Here is a 12,757-nt window from a genome sequence, read left to right as displayed (position 1 = left end):
TGTAGATTCTTGTTTATGTTTCGGAATATGATACATATTCATGTTACCTGATTACATGCTTTATATTGTTTATATGATTGCATGTTTCATTGATTTATACTGGGGATTATATTCTCACCGGTATATCCGGCTGTTGTCTTGTCTGTATGTGTACTTGACAACATGTGAGACAGGTCCAGGGTCGAGGAGATGAAGAGCTAGATCGTGATTAGAGTGGTGGCACCGGACTTGTACTAGATGTAGGGTTCAATACTTGACTTTAGTTTTAAACCCTAGTTTGAATAAATGTTGAAATACAGGATTTGTATTTTATATACTGATATGTATATATGTTGTATGTCACTACGTTCCGCATTTTAAAAAAAAATTTTAGACCCTGTTTTATTATTGATTAATTAGTCCCAATGATGATTAAGAACTTGATTAACGTCCGGGTCCCCACAAAAATCCTCTCACAATTGAGATCAAATTATGCAACAAATAAAGTTACCAAAGGAGTGGCAGTTTTACCATGCTCTAGTATTTTTACCATATCTCTCAAATTACTTGGTCAAATTGTTTGAAAAAAATACCACAACTAGAAAACTCAATTATCCACATGTTTCTTTTTATGTGAAGAAGCAAATTCGGAGAAGAAAATTTTTAAAAGTGATGTGTAATATAATATAATATCTTGGAACACCAATGAAGACTTATGTGTAAAAAAATAATATTTTATTTGTGGTTGTCTCCCCAAATTTGGCTATAAATAGGGGTGCATTGTAATATATTGAGATTACCCTCATTCTATGAACAAACCTTTGAGTTCATAATATTTCTCTCTATATTTTTCCTTTATTTCTTCATTTAAATATAATTAGCATGTTAATTTCATATTCAAAGTTTTACACTTTGAATAATGAATAGCTAACTTCCTAAAGTTGAGATGAAAAGGTGAAACTCTTGGCATGATAATAAGGTTATTAAAAGGTAAGAATATATGTTTTATATTATTTAATCATTATTTATTGTTTATGTTATATTTATTTCTTTAAGCATTTTTATACCCTACTTATAAGTGAGAGTTTTGATTTATTATTGCTATATGTTACACTAAATTCTTGGAACCATTTAAATGTTAGTTTGGTATTACCAACCATTTAAAGTGGATGCCTTGATTTATTATATATGAATATATTATAATATTAAATTCTTGGAACCATTTAAACGTTTGTTTGGTTTTACCAACCATTTAAAGTGGGAACCTTGATTTACTATATATAAATATATCATAATATTAATTTCTTGGTACCATTTAAATGTTAGTTTGGTTTTACCAACCATTTAAAGTGGGAACCTTGATTTAGTGTTAACAAATATATATAGCACAATAAGTACTTGACCACATTTATAAGTTTTTGTGTATATTATATACTTATAAGATAATAATATATAACATAATATAAATATGATTATTTAATATATTGGAACCATTTTATTAAGTGTATTTCAATATTGTTCGTTAATGTTAACTTTATTAAAATACCAAGAGTGGATCCTTTAATCTCAACTACTTAAATTAAAATTTGAACAATTAAAATTTACCAATTAAAGATTCAAACAATTAAAATTAAAAAGAAACAAAAACAAAAACAAAACAAAAAGACATTGTAGTGGACTTGTAATTACCTTAGCTTCCCTGTGGATACGATATCGGAATCACCGAATTATACTACTTGTGGACAACCTGCTCTTGGGAGTGCAACAATCAAAGTCGCAACAGAGCACTTCTGAAAATACTGCTGAAAAGATCAGAAATGATGCTATATCTCTTTTTGTGAAGAAATTCTCTAGATTCATGAAGAAGAATCACCGAGCTTACCAAAGCCCTAACCAGAACTTCAAAAAGGATTCACCACCCGGTGACATGCCATGTTTTAACTGTGGAAAGATCGGTCACTTTATTGCTGATTGTCCCCAAGAAGGATGATCAGAAGAAAAATGAATACAAGAAGAATGAAAAGAAATCCAGAAGAGACCACAAAGAAATGATTGCTGAGGAAAGAATATTTAAATGGGCGGACTCTAGTTCTGAATCCTCTGACTCAGAAATTCATTCTAGCAAAAGTGATGCAGAAGAGATAAAATGTCTTATGATAGATATCGAACCAACCTCGACATCAGAAGAGGTACTTGATTTTGATTCTGACGAATTTACACGAATTGATCTAATTAAAACACTGCATGACATGGTGGAAGAGTAATCGAGATTTTCTCAATCATTCGAGGAAGTTAAGATTGATAATCAAGATTTAAAGGATCAAGTCAGTAAGTTCACTTCTTTGCAAGAGAACAGCTGCAATGATTTAAAAGTTGAGATGAGTAAGTTAAGAACTGAGAATCAAAGAGTGAATGCAGACTACCAAACAATGAGGTCTGAATACCAAAAGCTATCTGTTTTGGTAAATGCATGGAACAAGTCTTCTGTTTCTTTAGAGAAGATGCAAGAATTGCAAAAGCAATCTGGTGACAGGAGTGGTCTCAGATTCAGCAATAATGGAAGCACTTCTGAAACAAGTACATGCCAAATCTGGATAAAGGCAAAGGGAAATTCATTCATTTGTGAAATCCAGTGTGGTATATGAACCTAAAGTACCAACTGTTCTAGTTGAAAGGGCTGTAGATCATGCGAACAGAAGGAATCATTATGGTCTGAGTTATGTTGAACCTAAGGGAAGAGTTCACCAGAGTTCTGGATCCAGCAAAGGATTCAATTCAGCAAAACAACCCTCTACGAAGGTTAAAAACTACCAGTACTATAATTCTAGACCTGTTCAGAAGAGATACGGACCAGACAACAAAAACAGAAGAGAAGAACAACATTCAAACATTCATTCAGTTAGAATTAGCAGACCTTCTGTTGCACACACATATTTTGACACCCGAAGTACAAGGTCACCTAAGATTGTACAAATGTGGGTTCTCAAAGGACTAGTATGGATTGAACCCAAATAGACTGGGTACCAGATACTAAAATTTATGTTCGCAGGAACTGGAGAGAAAAGCCAAAATCAGCAACTCCACATGGTATATGTATAGTGGTTGTTCCAGACACATGACTGGACAGAAAAATCTATTACCAGAAGTAATGAGTTGTACTGGACCAAAGATCACATTTGGAGACAACTCAAAAGGTAAAAATGTGGGTAAGGGTAAGATTATACATAGTAACATTACTATCAATGATGTACTATTAGTTGAAAATCTTTGTTACAACTTGATTAGCATTAGTCAACTGTGTGATAATGGTTAGTCTGTGGCTTTTCAGAAGCACACATGCATAGTTAAAAATGCTGAAGAGTCTATTGTATTAACTGGAAAAAGAGAAGGTAAAACATACAAAGTTTAATGGAGTAAAGACCATATTAATGTTCCTACATGTTTAGTTGCCTCTCTTAGTGATAAACATTGGCTATGACACAAGAGATTGAATCATCTAAATTTCAAGTCAATCAATAATCTCATAAAGCAGAACATAGTTGACGGTTTACCTGATATAAACTTTGTTAAGAATCATGTATGTTCTGCATGTCAACTTGGTAAGCAAGTCAGATCAAGCTTCAAGAATAAAGGTAGTAAATCAACTTCAAGGTGTTTGGAATTATTGCATATGGACTTGTTTGGTCCAATCCCTATCATGAGCTTAGGAAGAATGAAGTATACACTTGTTGTTGTTGATTATTTTTCAAGATTTACTTGGGTAATATTTCTTGCTACAAAAGATCAAACTAGTTGTCTACTGATCAAGCTTCTGAAAAGAATTCAAAATGAAAATTCAATTTCTATTATAAAAATCAGAAATGATCGGGGAACTGAGTTTACTAACAAGATTCTTGAGTTGTACTTAGATGAACAGGGCATTCATCATGAATATTCACCAGCCAGAACGCCTCAATAGAATGGAGTAGCTGAGTGGAGAAACCGAACTCTTAAAGAAGCTACTAGAACAATGCTAGCAGATGCAGACATCTCTCAGGGCTTCTGGGCAGAAGCAATCAACACAGCATGCTACACCCAGAACAGAATAATGATCAACAAAAGGATCAATAATACTCCGTATGAAATATGGAAAGGGAGTAAGCCTAATGTATCTTATTTTCACGTATTTTGTTGCATATGTTTTGATCACAATAACGGTAAGAATTTGTTGTCTGCATTTTAGTCAAAATCAGATGTTGGACAATTCCTTGGTTATTTAACAGTAAGCAAAGCTTTCAATATTTTAAATAAAGAAATCTTAATGTTGAAGAATCCATTCATGTTGTTTTTGATGAAGATAGCAGTGCTATTGGAATTTCTAACGTGTCAAATATAAGTAACAGGCTAGACATGATTCATCTGGAACAGGATAGTGAAGATGATGCAAAACCTAGTGTTAAAGATGCTCAAAATCCAGAACCAGACATACCTCTGGTAGAATCAACTGTTCAGACACAAGATTTACCAGAACCAGAAGTGGACATTCTAGAACCTGCTACTGCTATAGTTGAGCCTGATTCGAATCCATCAAGCCATTGGTAATCCAGCAGCTCCATTGAGAACCAGAAGGCAAATGATTAATGAATATATGCATGCTGCTTTCATTTCTCAGGATGAACCAAAGAAAATTGAAGAAGCTCTTCTGGATCCCAGTTGGATCGAAGCTATGCAAGAAGAGCTCAATCAATTTAAAAGAAATGAAGTGTGGTTTCTTGTACCTAGACCAACTCATCAAGCTGTTATTGGAACACACTGGGTGTTTAGAAACAAATTAAATGAAGAAGGCACTATGGTCAGAAATAAAGCAAGACTGGTAGCTCAAGGTTTCAGACAAGAAGAAGGAATAGACTATGATGAAACCTATGCACCAGTAGCAAGACTTGAAGTGATCAGAATATTTTTAGCATCTGTTGTTTTTAAAAATATCAAATTTTATCAGATGGACGTGAAAATCGCCTTCCTAAATGGTCTACAGCAAGAAGAGGTCTACGTTGAACAACCTCCAGGTTTTATCGATCATTTCTTACCAAATCATTTATTTAAATTACACAAAGGCCTTTATGGTTTAAAACAGACAGCTTGTAGTAGCCCGAATTCCAAATTGGGTAATTAACGGATTAATGGTGATTAAGAAGGTTTAATGTGTAACTTTGACCGTGGTCATGATCGGAAGGTCTGAAGATGGTTCGGAAGCACCGAAGAGTTCGGAAGGTCCGAAGTGAGTTCGGTGGATCCGATCATGAGGTGTCAAGAGCAGCTGGACACGTGCAAGTTCGGACGGTCCGAAGTGTATGTTCGGTGGATCCGAACATGAGCTGTCAAGAGCCGATGGACACGTAAGAGTTCGGACGTTCCGAAGAGGGTTCGGACGATCCGAACATGGCCTATAAATAGTGGTCGGATTTCCTCATTTTGATTCGCCAATTCAGAGAGTTCCATAGCATTTCAGTCGTTTCTGGCAGGTTCTAGTCTTTTTCCGAGATTTGGGCATTAGCGGGGAGCTGCTGGTCTTGTAGCAGAGCTGTGCTCTAGTTGGGAGCTAGCGGCATCAGCGGGCTAGCGACGGACGAAGGTTTGGAATTTTATCAGTATTTATCTCAGGATTATCTAGTTAAGTCTGGTAGATAAGTTTTAGTGATGGTTTTCACTTGATGAATAGGCTTGGATTAGATCTGTTGTCTGGTTGTTCCAGTGGATTAGGATTGCAGTGATAGAGGTACGAAAGTACTATCCGAGATATCCTGGTTGAGTATACATTCATATATGTGTTGCATGATTATGTGGTGCATTGATATATGTCATATGATGCATGCTATTATATCACGTTTATTACTGCACGTTGCATTTCATGTTGAGCCGTATCTTCTTCGAGATAGCCTTTACTGTTGAGCTGTATCTCTTTCGAGAAAAGCTATATCTTGGGGCCGCTCAGCCCTGTCTTGTGGACGCATGGACACCGAGAGTACACAGTGGCCGACGGGTCGGGAGGGCTTCGGTGGTCCGGGACATTTTAGGTCCACGTCCGTCTTGTAGTGGATGCAGTGACCCAGAGGTTGGACCGCGCGGCACTATCCACTTGGCGCCTCTAGACTGAGCATTGTTGAGATCCTTTTGTGACTCCTGTTTCTTGACTACCCTGGTATCATATCATAGCATGTGCATTTCATATAGGTCTGTATACTCATACTTTTGTACTGGGTGTTCTTATCGCTCACGTCCTCGGTTTTGTTTATTCTTGGACACCCCATTCCCACGGGGCAGGCTTCAGGTTGGACGGCTCAGGAGGAGCAGGAGGAGGACAGTGAGTAGCTGATTGGTTTAGTTTTCAGTACTTTTCTATTCGATATGGTTGTACCGAATACTTTTATTCTGAGTTATTTTGGACTTCAGTTGGGATGTATAATTATTGTTGTTGGCCATATTTCCGCTGTTATCTCTGATTAGTATTATTTAAGTTAATCGCATGCTTAGTTCTTGATTAGTAGGTGATTCTGGAACGGGTCACTACATTTATGGTATCAGAGCATGCAAAGATTTTTGGGACATTAGTAATTCTGTTTTGAGGATTTATGAGTTGATTTTAGTTTCCTTTCAGATGTCAGGAGATGGAAGCAGTCACGGTAGTGTGGGACATGGCCGTTATGGCGACGATGAGGCTGGCAGAGAACATCGTCGTAGAGATCGTGACGGAAGACGTCACCGAGATCATGATGACAGGAGACGTAGGAACCGTGTCAACATTATGGATTTAATGAAGATTGGCACCAACAGAGATCAAAGAGTTGAAACAACAGTTAGCAAGGTTAGCTAACGGAGACAACACATCTGGTTTTGCAATCCAAACAGATGGAACCTTGTGTCTGTCAGGAAGAATCGTAGTTCCAGAAGATTCTAAATTGAGAGACGAGATTTTATCTCAAGCTCATAGGAGTAAGTTGAGTATCCACCCTGGAAGCATGAAAATGTATAAGGATTTGGAAACCAAGTTTTGGTGGAAAGGTATGAAGAGAAGTGGTTACCAGTTTGTAGCCAAGTGTTTCTCAAAGTGTCACCGTTTCGGCGAATTCTGAGATTCGGTCTCAAGGGTAAGCTATCTCCGAGATTTATTGGTTCTTTTGAGATTCTAGAAAGTGTGAGAAATTTGGCTTACAGGTTAGCATTACCTCCGTATCTGTCTGGGATTCATGACGTGTTTCACGTATCCCTTTTGCGACGGTATTTAGCAGATGAATCGCATGTATTGCATCCTTCAGAAGTCCAGCTTGATACTAACTTGTCTTATGTGGAAATACCGGTTCGGATTTTAGGCCGGAAAGACAAAGTGTTGAGGAATAAGATCATTCCTCTTGTCTTAGTGCAGTGGCAGCGTCGAGGTACTGAAGAAGCCACTTGTGAGTTAGAGAATCGTATGCGTTCAAAGCATCCAGAGCTCTTTTGAGTAGTACTGTAGTTGTACTATGGATGTATGTTTGTTGTTATTCCGTTTTGTTCATCCGATAAACCTGATTTCGAGGACGAAATCTTTTTAAGGGGGGGAGAATGTAGTAGCCCGAATTCCAAATTGGGTAATTAACGGATTAATGGTGATTAAGAAGGTTTAATGTGTAACTTTGACCGTGGTCATGATCGGAAGGTCTGAAGATGGTTCGGAAGCACCGAAGAGTTCGGAAGGTCCGAAGTGAGTTCGGTGGATCCGATCATGAGGTGTCAAGAGCAGCTGGACACGTGCAAGTTCGGACGGTCCGAAGTGTATGTTCGTTGGATCCGAACATGAGCTGTCAAGAGCCGATGGACACGTAAGAGTTCGGACGTTTCGAAGAGGGTTCGGACGATCCGAACATGGCCTATAAATAGTGGTCGGATTTCCTCATTTTGACTCGCCAATTCAGAGAGTTCCATAGCATTTCAGTCGTTTCTGGCAGGTTCTAGTCTTTTTCCGAGATTTGGGCATTAGCGGGGAGCTGCTGGTCTTGTAGCAGAGCTGTGCTCTAGTTGGGAGCTAGCGGCATCAGCGGGCTAGCGACGGACGAAGGTTTGGAATTTTATCAGTATTTATCTCAGGATTATCTAGTTAAGTCTGGTAGATAAGTTTTAGTGATGGTTTTCACTTGATGAATAGGCTTGGATTAGATCTGTTGTCTGGTTGTTCCAGTGGATTAGGATTGCAGTGATAGAGGTACGAAAGTACTATCCGAGATATCCTGGTTGAGTATACATTCATATATGTGTTGCATGATTATGTGGTGCATTGATATATGTCATATGATGCATGCTATTATATCACGTTTATTACTGCACGTTGCATTTCATGTTGAGCCGTATCTTCTTCGAGATAGCCTTTACTGTTGAGCTGTATCTCTTTCGAGATAAGCTATATCTTGGGGCCGCTCAGCCCTGTCTTGTGGACGCATGGACACCGAGAGTACACAGTGGCCGACGGGTCGGGAGGGCTTCGGTGGTCCGGGACATTTTAGGTCCACGTCCGTCTTGTAGTGGATGCAGTGACCCAGAGGTTGGACCGCGCGGCACTATCCACTTGGCGCCTCTAGACTGAGCATTGTTGAGATCCTTTTGTGACTCCTGTTTCTTGACTACCCTGGTATCATATCATAGCATGTGCATTTCATATAGGTCTGTATACTCATACTTTTGTACTGGGCGTTCTTATCGCTCACGTCCTCGGTTTTGTTTATTCTTGGACACCCCATTCCCACGGGGCAGGCTTCAGGTTGGACGGCTCAGGAGGAGCAGGAGGAGGACAGTGAGTAGCTGATTGGTTTAGTTTTCAGTACTTTTCTATTCGATATGGTTGTACCGAATACTTTTATTCTGAGTTATTTTGGACTTCAGTTGGGATGTATAATTATTGTTGTTGGCCATATTTCCGCTGTTATCTCTGATTAGTATTATTTAAGTTAATCGCATGCTTAGTTCTTGATTAGTAGGTGATTCTGGAACGGGTCACTACACAGCTCGAGCTTGGTATGACACACTTTCACAATTTCTTGTTAATCATGATTTCACCATCAGCACTGTAGACAAAACTTTGTTCAATTTACTTAAGAATAATCACATTCTGTTAGTATAGATTTATGTTGATGACATCGTATTTAGGTCAACTAACCCCAAATTGTGTGCACAATTTGCCAAATTAATTCAGGAACAATTTGAAATGAGCATGATGGGAGAATTAACAATCTTCTTATGACTACAGATCAAGCAACTTGATACTGGAATCTTCTTAAATCAAGCTAAGTATATTAAGGAACTACTGAAAAAGTTTGGCATGGAAACATGCTCTGCTGCTTTTACTCCTATGAGCTCATCTACTAAACATGACAAGGATGAGAATGGAATTTCAGTAGAGGTAACTCAATAACGTGGTCTTATTGGTTCACTGTTATATTTTACTGCCAGTAGACCTTATATTATGTTTGCTGTCTGTATTTGTACAAGATTTCAATCTAACCCTAAGCAGTCACACTACATTGCTGCTAAGCACATACTGAAATATTTGAAAGGCACTCAAAATGCCGGCTTATAGTATCCTAATGATTCATCTTTCAATGTTATTGGATATTCAGATGCTGATTATGAAGGTTGCAAGTTGGACAGGAAAATCACAAGTGGTTTTTTTCAATTTCTTGGTGATAGGGTAATCTCCTGGTTTAGTAAAAAGCAGACTTTCATAGCTAAGTCTACTGCAGAAGCAGAATACCTTGCCGTTGCAAGCTGCTGCTCTCAAATATTGTGGACACAACAACAACTCAAAGACAACGGAGTTCAAGATTCTGAATCACCTATCTTCTGTGACAATACCAGTGCTATAGCAATCACGCAAAATCCAGTACTTCATTCCAGAACAAAGCACATAGATATCAGACATAATTTCATTAGAGATTATGTGCAGAAGAAGGACAATCGTCTGGAATATGTTTCTACTGATCAACAAGCAGCAGACATCTTTACAAAGCCTCTGCATGAGAATAACATCTTTCCACATTCTAAACCATTTGTTCAAATCATGACTCCTAATATTCCGAAAGATTTCGGAATTGGCAACTAGTTCAAGCAACTCCAACTCCCTTGACATCATCATGTGACTTTGCACATCTTCCTTGACCAGCTCGGATATGTGATCAACCCGAGCAAGCCTCTTGAACCATCTTGCAAATTACCTCTGCCGAGCAGAAGCAGGAAACTCTCCGGTGTTGACTTTTTGGAGGACATGAGCAGTATTCCAAATGGACATAACCTCCGAAAAGATGAAGTCTTCTGCACCTTGTTTTAATTATTGCAGACGTTGAGGTGTCCAGAAAGGATGAGGAACATGTGTGATGCTTTAACAATCCATTGGAATACAATTGTCATTACGAGCAGAAGTTATCTTCATTTATAGACATGACTTGAGGAAGACGAAGAGTCATCGAGCATTAAATTATTCAGACTAAGTTTTTCTCATTCTTTCTTCTGTTTATTTTTGTTGTTATTTATTTATTTGCATTGAGTAAACAGCAGTAGATAAACACAAATATGACAAAATGGAATATTTTATTCATAAAACCAGATGCATTACATTTTCCAATCTATTATATTTTGTTGATATCAGCAGTTTGAAGTACGGCAAAGTACTTCAGCAGGAACCTAAGCTCTGCTGGAAGCCCCTCTTTTCCATGATCGTGGTTGCTGAAAGGGGTTATTCCGCAACTTAGCCCTTCTAAAGATGAACAATCTAACTGATTGTTCATATTACAAGCCAAGGAATTTCTTCCAAGTCTTCATATCTTGAAAAAGAATTTCTTCTGACATCATTTTACGAGAAGCTGGAAATTGTCCTTGCAATTCCTCTACTGAATCAGACTCTGGAGAAGACTCAGAGAGAAATTTTGCATCATTCATTTGTGATTTGTTATTTGTGTACTTATCTTTATTTGTGAGATTGCATGTACTTATATAGAGTCTTGGGGAAGCTAAAGAGATATCCAACCGGTCACATCATGCACGAATATCAAGATTCATCTATCTTTCCCTCAGATATCATATCTATTGCATTTATAGTTGCATTAATTGAGAGAGAACATTATTTTATTATGTCTTTTCCTTTTCCGTGCTTTATCAGAAGCAGAAGAAGTTTTGTCTTTTCGATAAAACTGTGTGTCTACTGGTTTTTATCGAGATGATGAAAATATTTTAGTACTTCATAACTTCCAGTAGATATTATCAAAAGACGACAACCTCTCTTATGATATTTTTAGTTGGACAGCCCGCCTATTTTAGTTATTTTAAAATTTTGGCGTATCTGACTCTCTCTGTTCAACTTTTCAAATTCAACCGTAAACATATTGACACGTGTCCTTATGTTTCACTGACGGCTGTACATTCTAGACCTTAACCGTCCTTTCTTGATCATTTCACCTTTACGCTTTCATATCCTTCGCATACTAGCTACTGTTTTCTCTCGTATCACATTCTACTGTAGAATCTACTCCAAATACTCTTTGTTTGCAGAAATGGCTGTAGCTTACCCTCTAAATGCTTATCAAGTTAACTTTGCTTCCGTTCTGACAATAAAAGATGAAGATCTTGTTAAAATGTTTAAAGCCATCGAGAAATATGGTCTAAGAAGGTTTCGGGAAGCACTTGCTGTCATCTACAAAACTACTCTCTTAGACATCTATGCCAAAGCCACTGTAGAGAATGGTAAAATCATTTACTCTCAAGGAGGTGCGTCCATATCCATCGATGCCGCATTAGTGGGATCGACGTTCTTTCTCCCATGCTCAGGTATCTCTGTGTAGTGCCCAAACTCAGTACACGTATAACTCATGCATTTATTTAATTATTAAAGCATTTATTTAAGTTTAAATGGAGTTTTAGCCATGCATGATTTATTTAAATGCCTTATTTTAAATTAATTATGTTTATGTTCCACACGTTAAAATGTTTTTCGAGTTTCATGTTCTAGGCGATTACTCGAGGCGGGATCGAGGAAAAGAGACCGGTGACGATTTTGGCGATTTTAAAGGTGAGCAAAGCTCGTATGGAACAACCAATCATATATACCACAAATATCTAAACAATGATATATGGTATGCAATGCATGTATGTCGTGGAGGTATCGGGTCAAATGCCCATCCACTGAGCACATGTCAGAATCAATCGAATCGCTATCAAATCAAATCAATGCTCGAGCTGGCACACCGGCCGATATGGGAATACACATATGATAGCGTCGACGAAGCGCCATCAATCCCACATCTCATATCCAATCATATGGGGCCACAATTGTCTATGCTTTACGGGTCATATAATACCGGCATAGCGATTGTGTTCACAAACCCCAGAATCCAATCAAATCATATCAGGGTATCCAAGGATCATAGCTCAACGTGTATGTCATGTATCGATGTATGCATAAAATGATGTGTGTTAACAAAACATTTATTTTGTACATCCATACTCAAATCTCAATCTCATGTATGCCACATCAAATCATCAAGTAGGCGCATAGACACGTATTCCAATCCAATCCAATCATATATCATATAATACAGATACCTGTCGTATGTTTCTCGGTCGCAACATACCTCAATTATTCGTTTCCAGTTGATGTAGCTTTAGATTGCAGTTTAATAATCTATCTACATCAATAACATATTCATTTCAATCAATAACATACTCCAAAATCATAAATATGAGTTTCAAATATCATTTGAAACTTCAATAATTCATATCAAAT

This window comes from Primulina eburnea, chromosome 18 (assembly GCF_022965805.1).
Source record: "Primulina eburnea isolate SZY01 chromosome 18, ASM2296580v1, whole genome shotgun sequence".
Taxonomy (NCBI): Eukaryota; Viridiplantae; Streptophyta; class Magnoliopsida; order Lamiales; family Gesneriaceae; genus Primulina; species Primulina eburnea.
The sequence above is the reverse complement of the archived record's forward strand: the minus strand, read 5'-3'. Positions refer to the sequence as shown.